Source organism: Penaeus chinensis, chromosome 27, assembly GCF_019202785.1.
Source record: "Penaeus chinensis breed Huanghai No. 1 chromosome 27, ASM1920278v2, whole genome shotgun sequence".
In the NCBI taxonomy this organism is placed as follows: Eukaryota; Metazoa; Arthropoda; class Malacostraca; order Decapoda; family Penaeidae; genus Penaeus; species Penaeus chinensis.
This window is the reverse complement of record NC_061845.1, coordinates 14,234,521-14,244,520: the sequence shown is the minus strand read 5'-3', so window position 1 is coordinate 14,244,520 and position 10,000 is coordinate 14,234,521. Positions and strand designations below refer to the sequence as shown.

At 11.6% G+C, this 10,000-nt stretch overlaps 1 protein-coding gene across 3 annotated transcripts in view; it reads right to left on the bottom strand.

The window, feature by feature from the left end:
- LOC125039254 (prolyl endopeptidase-like) overlaps positions 1–10,000 on the bottom strand; it is a 43,019-nt gene that overhangs the window by 26,118 nt on the left and 6,901 nt on the right. The window lies entirely within an intron of this gene.

Below are 10,000 nucleotides of genomic sequence, written 5' to 3'. Positions count from 1 at the left end.
ATATAATAAAATAAGGTATATATAAAAATTTATTAACTTTAAAATTATATAGATATATATATGGTAATATATATATAATATATATATATATATCATATATATATAGGTATTATTATATAAAAAAAAAAATAAATATATAATAGGGATATATATATATATATATATAGGTATATATATATATATAAAATATCTATATAATTTGGGATTTTAAAAATATATATATATAGGTATATATATATAAATAAATAATATATATATATATATATATATAATATAGTATATATATATAAATATATATATAAATATATAGGTATATACATATATAAAATATATAGTATATATATATATATATATATATATATATATATATATTAGTATATAGATATATATATATATATATAAATATATATAGGTATATATATATAAATATAAATATATATTATATATATATATATATATATAGTATATAATATATATATATGAATTATATATATAGGTATATATAAATATATATTATAATATATATATATAAAATAAATAGGTTATATATATATAATATATATATATATATATATATATAAAAAAGGTATATAATATATAAAAAATATATATATATAATAGGTATATATATATAATATATATATAAATATATCATATATATATAGGTATATATATATATATATAAATATATATATATATATATATATAAGGTATTAATATATATAGGTTAAAATATAAAAATAATATATAATATATTATATATATATTATAGGGGATATATATATAAAATATAAAAAATATAAAAAATATATATAAATATCTAAAAATATAAATTTTACCTTTTTTTTTTTTATATAAAACAAAAAAAAATATATACAAAAATAAAAATATATACAAAAATAAAAATACAAAAATTTTAAATACCTTTTTTATATATACAAAAATATTTTATACAAAAATATATAAAACCAAAATATATAATACAAAAAATATATATAACCAAAAAAAAAAAAAATATATATATAAACAAAAAATATATATACAAAAAATCTATATAAAATATATAAAATTTTATACAAAAATATATAAAAATAAAATATATAAAATTTTAACTAAAATAAAAAAAATTTTAAAAATAACAAAAAAATATAAAAAAATAATAAAAAAAAAATAAACAAAAAAAAAAAAAAATATAAAAATATATAAAATATAATACATATATATATCAAATATCTATTATATACATAATATAGATATAATATAAAAAATAAATATAAATAAAAATAAAATAAAATTAATATATATATATAAAAAAATAATATATAATAGGTATATATAATACATATATATAAAGAATATATATATATAATATAAATATAAGGTAAATATTATATGTATATATTATAAAAAAAAATATATATACCTATATATATGTATATAATAAATAAGAAAAATATATATATAACATATATATATAAAAAATATATATAAAAAAAAAATTAATATATATATAAAAATAATAAAATATATAAAACCTATTTATATATCTATATATATACATAACAAATATATAAATAAAATATATATATACATATATATATAATTATATAAATATAAAAAAAAAAAAATATATTTAAAAAAAAAAAAAAAAAAAAAAAAAAAAATAGTATAAAAGTATATATAACATATAAAATAATATATATATACCTATATAAATAATATATAAAAATACATTATAAATACCCAAAATATATCTATATAAAAAATATATATACTAAAATATATATAAAACCCTATATATATATATATATATATAAATATATATATATACCAATATAATATTAAAAAAATATAAAACCTATAAATATATATAATATATATACATAAATAATACCTATATAAATATATATATAAAATAAAAAATAATATAATATATATATAATACCTATATATATATATAAATAATAAATATAATATAATAAATAAAAAAAACCTAATATATATTAAAAATATAAATATATAAAAATATATATATAAAACCCATATATATATATAAAAACCCATATATATATAAAAAATACCTATAAATATATAAAAAACCCATATAATATAAATATTAATATATATAAATATATAATATAAATAAACATATAAAAAAAAAAAAAAAAAATATATATTAACTATATATATAAAATATATACCAAAAATAACCTTATATATATATATATAAAAATATAAATATAAACTAAATAAATATATAAATACTATATATATACTATAAATAATATATAAATATATAACTATATATATATATACCAAAATAAAAAACCTAAATTATACCTAATAAAAAAAATATAAAATAAAAATATATTAATACCTATATATATAACTAAATATATATATACCTATATACCCAAAAAATAAAATAAATATATAAATATATAAATATATATAACCACTAAATATAAATATATATATATAATAAATATTAACCTATATATATAACTATATATAAAAAAAATATATATAAACCTATAATATAATATATAATATTTTTTATACCTATAATATACCTATATATATACCCAAAATATTAAAAAAAATATAATAAATATATATATATATAAAAAAATAAAATCCAATTATTAAACCTATATATATACCTATATATATACCTATAAATATATATACCATATATATATATATATATAATATAATATATATATATATATCTACCCAAAAAAAATATTTTATATATAAATACCTATATATATATATAAACCTATAAATTTATAGAAAAATATATACCTAAAAATATATATATATACCAATATAAATAAATATATAAATATCATATATATACCTATATATATAATATATATATATACCTATATATATATATATACCTATAAATATATAATTTAAAAATAAATATAATACCAATATATATAAAAAAACCAAAAATAATATATATATATATATATATTTAAAAAAATATATATACTATATACATATATAAATATATATATATATACCTATATACCTATATATATATAATAAATATATATATTTATAAATATATATATAACCTATAACAGATATATATATATATAAATATATATACCTAAATACAATATATATATATCTATACCTATAAATAAATCTAAAAATTACATATATATTTATTTATATATATATATAACCTATATATATAATAAATAAATATATAACTATATATGTATACATAAATATATATATATATATATATATATATATATATATATATATATATATAATACCTATATATAATATATAAAAAAATATATATATACTAAATATATATATATAAATATATATATACCTAATATATATATAAATAAATATATATATATATACCTAATATATATACATAAATATTAATATATACCTATATATATATATAATATAATATATATATACATATAACATATATATAAATATATACATATAATCTATATATAAAAATATATATAAATATTATACCTTATATATATAAATATATATAAAAATATATATATATACCATAAAATAAATAAATATATAATATACCTATATATATATATAACCTATATATATAGATATATATATAGGTATCTATATATATATATATAATATATATAGGTATATATAGTATATATAATAAATATATATAATCTATATATATAATACATATAGGTATATAAATATATATATATACCTATAAATATATATAAATATAAATATAAATATAAATATATACATATATATATTATTATATATATATACATAAAATATATTATATATACATATACATATATATACCTATATATATATATATATATATATATATAATATATATAATACCTATATATATACCTATATATATATATAATAAAATATACCTATATAAAATATACTATATATAAATATATACATATATATACCTATATATATATATATAATATATATTATATATATACACATATATATACCTATATATATATAAATACCAATCTATATATATATTACATATATATATACCAATATATATATATATAATAAATATAATATATACATATATTATCTATATATATAAATATATATATATATATATAATAACATATATATAAATATATCTAAATATAATATATATATAAAAATATATATATACAAAAATATATATATAAAAATATCTATATATATATAATATATTATATATATACATATATAAAACACAAAAACACAATTTGCTTTCAAGTTTTCACCTCTCACATGGAAGCTCCATCCACCGATGATTCATCGCGAAACGCACTTTTGGGTACTCCATTTTCATTTTGCAGAGGGTGACTCGGGTCTTTTCATTCAGGAGAACAGACTTTTGGGGAAGAACTGGGAAAAAAGGGAAAATTTAATATCACAGTTTTTGGTCTGAGAGAAAAACCTTTATGCATATAATTTTTACATTCCTATATAAACCCTGAAATCCACCTCCAATCACAAAATGTTAACTTCTTGTCTTATTTGTTATTTCTGACTTTATTTTATAATGAACAGCCTGTCAAAAACTGGCACACTTTTTTTCTTGAGGCTTTTACATTAACGATTAGAGTTATGTAGTATTCACAGCATATCTGGTACCAGACCAGGGGGAGAGGGTCTGTCTGTGCCCTGGTGCCCATTTGATCTGGTGAAAGGGGGAGCACTATTGTATTTGAAAGTTAAAAAATGCTTTTCATATATTTTGGTTCAAATAATTTAACATAAATGTATCATTTTTATGTCATCACTCTAGTAGATGAAATTATTTCTTGTCAACAGTTCATGAATGTATAAGTTAAAGCATCAAAGCAATACAAAAATTATATGTGTATAGGATATGGCCTTGCCTCTGGCTTTACCTACAGCAAGGGTAGGAGCACCGGACTAGTCCTGCACTAGCCATTTAATTTTTCTCAGTGGACCGTCTGGAATGTTTGGCAAAGTTTCCAAAGCACAACCAAGATACAGCCCTAACAAATGTGTTTTTCCACCAATTGATTCTTGTGACTGGAATGTAGCAAGTTGAATGAAACTGTATAATGTTTTGTTACTAATTCATGACATCTAGATACTTGTATATATAAATACATATTCTATTTCCTTAAACATTTAATTTAAATGGTTTTAACAATTTATCCTCATTTTTCTTTCATTCACCAGGGGTAAAACTGTGACTATCGATGCTATATTCTTCACATATCACAATGAATATAGGTTTTTCTAGTTGTGTAGAATGAAGCACTCAACAAAGTTGGTAAATAAAATAAGGTGAAATTGGGAAAACCAGAGCTTTTCTTTACATTGGAAGGTAACAAACAGCTGGAAGGTTTAATGATTTCTTAGGTGTATAACAAAACAACAAACTCCATTTTACTCCCCTTGCCTCATAACAAAGAAGAAACATGCCAGACTTGTGGGATGATCTTAACTCAATACTGCCGGGGAAAATTAATAAAAAATGGGGAAAATGCTGTGCTTATTTTTTTTTTATTTTTGTGAAATGTCTCAGTACATAGATGGCTCTGCTAGTGCTTAGCCACAAAAAAAGTCAATTGGTAGATCTTGTGACATAACCTGATTTCACCTTTCCTTGAATTGGCAGGAAAAACATATTTTTTACCAGTGCTATAAACATTGATGTTGTTTTTTATTATAAACTTATAATTAACCAAATTTATTAAACATAAATAGCAGCAAAATAAGATAAGTCAAATATATTATTGTAAATCAATAAAAAAGGTTGAAAAAGGGCAAGACAGGCATTACTATAACTGGGTCCAAGTGAGGCCATCTATGTGAAAAACAATTAAACAAGTAAAGCCACAGTGGCGTGACATCTCCGTACATGTCATGTCCGTCGGTAGTGGGTTAAATATCCTTTTTTGTTATTCTCACCCAAACATGCTAATGCTACTTCATTAACCAAAGCTGCCAGAGAAATGTGGTATATAAAATATATTATATTTAATTTAAAATATATTTTATATTAAAAATAAAATATTTTATATTTTAAAATTAATTTTATATTATAAATTTATATATTTTATATATAAATTTATAATATATATTATTTTATATCATTATAAAATATAATATATATACAAAATTATATATTTTATATATTAAAATTAAAATATATTTATCTATTTTAAAATTTTAAAATATATTATATATTAAAATTTATATATTTTATATTTTATATAAAATATATTTTATACATATAAAATTATATTTTATATTAAAATTTATATATTTTTTTATATATATATAAAATTTTTTATATTAAAATATTAAATTTTATATTAAAAATTAAAATATTTTATTATATATATATATAAATATAATTTTTTTCTTATACATAAAAATATTAAAATTTTTATATTTATATATTACATATTTAAAATTAATATTATTTATATTATATATAAAATATATATATTTTATAAAAAATTTATATATTTATATAAAATTTTATATATTTATTTTAAAATTAAAATATATTTTTATATTTAAATTCATATATATTTATATATTAATAATTTTAAAATATTTTTTAATTTTAAAATATAATATTTTTTTATAAATTATATATATTTAAACATTTAAAATTTTTATATTTTATATATATATATTTTTAATATATAAATAAAATATTATTTTTATATTTTAAATTTTAATATATATTTTTATTTAATATATAATATATTATTTATATATTAAAATTAAAATATATTTTTAAAATTTTCATATAAAATATTTATATATATAAAATATATTTATATTATATATTAATATATATATATAAAAATTTATATATTATTAATATATACTATAATTTTTATTTTATTTTTTTATATATAAAATATTTATATATAATATTTATTTTTAATTTTTTATATATAAAATTTATTTTTATATATCATAAAATTTTATATTTTATATAAATTTTTTATATATTAAAATATAAAAATATAAATTATTAAAATATAAAAAATTTTATATATTAATTATTATATATTTTTATAAAAATATATAAATATATATATTTATAAATATATATAATAAAAATTTTTAAAAAATATATATTAAATTATAAAATATATTTTATATAAAATAAAATTAATATTTATACATTTATTTTATAAAAATATATTTTTATAAAATTTATAATATTTATATTATATTTATATATATATATTAATATAAAAATATATAAATATTATTTATTTCATATAAAAAATTATTTTTTATTTAAAAAATAATATTAAATATATTTTATATACATTTTATATTTAAAATATTTTTATAAAATTATACCCTATATAAAATATAATATAAAATTTAAAATATTTATATTTATATATTTAAAATATATAAAAATAATATAAATATATAAATATAAAATAAAATTTATATATTAAAAATTTAATATATATTTTTATAAAATATATATTTTATATATATATTTTTAATTTTAAAATATAATATAAATTTTATATTTAAATATAATATTTAATTTTTTTAAAATTTATATATTTTATAAATTAAAATATAATATTATATAATAATTTAAAAATAATATTTTTTAAATATTAATATATACATAATATTATTTTAATATAATATTATATAATATATATTTTAAAAAATATATATTTATTATTATTTTCATTTAAAAAATATAATATATATTAATATATAATATTTATATTTTATATAAATATATACAATATTTTTATATTACATATATAAAATATAATATATATTTATATATTACGTATATACATATATATTGATATATTACGTATATACATATATATTGATATATTACGTATATACATATATATTGATATATTAGTATATCATATATATGATATTACGTATATACATATATATTGATATATTACGTATATACATATATATTGATATATTACGTATATACATATATACTGATATATTACGTATATACATATATACTGATATATTACGTATATACATATATATTGATATATTACGTATATACATATATATTGATATATTACGTATATACATATATATTGATATATTACGTATATACATATATATTGATATATTACGTATATACATATATATTGATATATTACGTATATACATATATATTGATATATTACGTATATACATATATATTGATATATTACGTATATACATATATATTGATATATTACGTATATACATATATATTGATATATTACGTATATACATATATATTGATATATTACGTATATACATATATATTGATATATTACGTATATACATATATATTGATATATTACGTATATACATATATATTGATATATTACGTATATACATATATATTGATATATTACGTATATACATATATATTGATATATTACGTATATACATATATATTGATATATTACGTATATACATATATATTGATATATTACGTATATACATATATATTGATATATTACGTATATACATATATATTGATATATTACGTATATACATATATATTGATATATTACGTATATACATATATATTGATATATTACGTATATACATATATATTGATATATTACGTATATACATATATATTGATATATTACATATATACATATATATTGATATATTACATATATACATATATATTGATATATTACATATATACACATATATTTATATATTACATATATACACATATATTTATATATTACATATATACACATTTATTTATATATTACATATATACATATATATTTATATATTTCATATATACACATATATTTATATATTACATATATACACATATATTTATATATTACATATATACATATATATTTATATATTTCATATATACATATATATTTATATATTTCATATATATATATATATTTATATATTTCATATATACATATATATTTCATATATACATATATATTTATATATTACATATATACATATATATTTATATATTACATATATACATATATATTTATATATTACATATATACATATATATTTATATATTACATATATACATATATATTTATATATTACATATATACATATATATTTATATATTACATATATACATATATATTTATATATTACATATATACATATATATTTATATATTACATATATACATATATATTTATATATTACATATATACATATATATTTATATATTACATATATACATATATATATATATATATATATTTATATATTACATATATACATATATATATAGATATATTTATATATTACATATATATAGATATATTTATATATTACATATATATAGATATATTTATATATTACATATATATAGATATATTTATATATTACATATATATATAGATATATTTATATATTACATATATATAGATATATTTATATATTACATATATATAGATATATTTATATATTACATATATATAGATATATTTATATATTACATATATATACATATATTTATATATTACATATATACATTTATAAATATATTTATATATTACATATATACATATATATTTATATATAACATATATATATATATTTATATATTACATATATACATATATATTTATATATTACATATATACATATATATTTATATATTACATATATATTTTTATATTACATATTTACATATATATTTATATATTACATATATACATATATATTTAAATATTACATATATACATATATATTCATATATTACATATATATATATAGATATATATTACACATGTACATATATATTTATATATTACATATATATATATAGATATATATTACATATGTACATATTTTTATATATTACATATATACATGTATTTATATATTACATATATACATATATACATATATATTTATATATAACATATATATATTTATATATTACATATATTACATATACATATTCATATATACA